Source organism: Seriola lalandi, unplaced genomic scaffold (assembly GCF_002814215.2).
Source record: "Seriola lalandi dorsalis isolate HSWRI2012SDOR001 ecotype SW California unplaced genomic scaffold, Sedor1 jcf7180002054981, whole genome shotgun sequence".
Lineage (NCBI taxonomy): Eukaryota > Metazoa > Chordata > Actinopteri > Carangiformes > Carangidae > Seriola > Seriola lalandi.
The window spans coordinates 68347-68697 of record NW_019525661.1 but is presented as its reverse complement, the minus strand read 5'-3'; positions in this window follow the sequence as shown (position 1 = coordinate 68697).

The following is a 351-nucleotide window of genomic DNA, read 5'->3' as shown; positions in this document are numbered from 1 at the left end:
AGTATAAGCTATTGATAAATTAACTAACATTTTTTCGCTATACTTTATGAGTTGAGAAATTATTCCTTGGCAGCCTTGCTATAAAACTATATTTTACTACATTGAATAAACATGGTCTTTGAAATTGCAGCTTAAAAATTTAAAGACAAATAATACTAAAATACTCAAAGTGTCTTTTCAAACCACGTCTCTTTATGAAGCTTGTGAAAACACAACAAATAAACCATAATTTCAGTCATTTAAAAAAGATCTCTAACAAGTGTTGTAGTCTGCATGAACATTAAACACTGAACGTAAATAAACAAGAAATATTATCAAAAATAATCAAGTGGTTCTCTAACATAAGCTTTT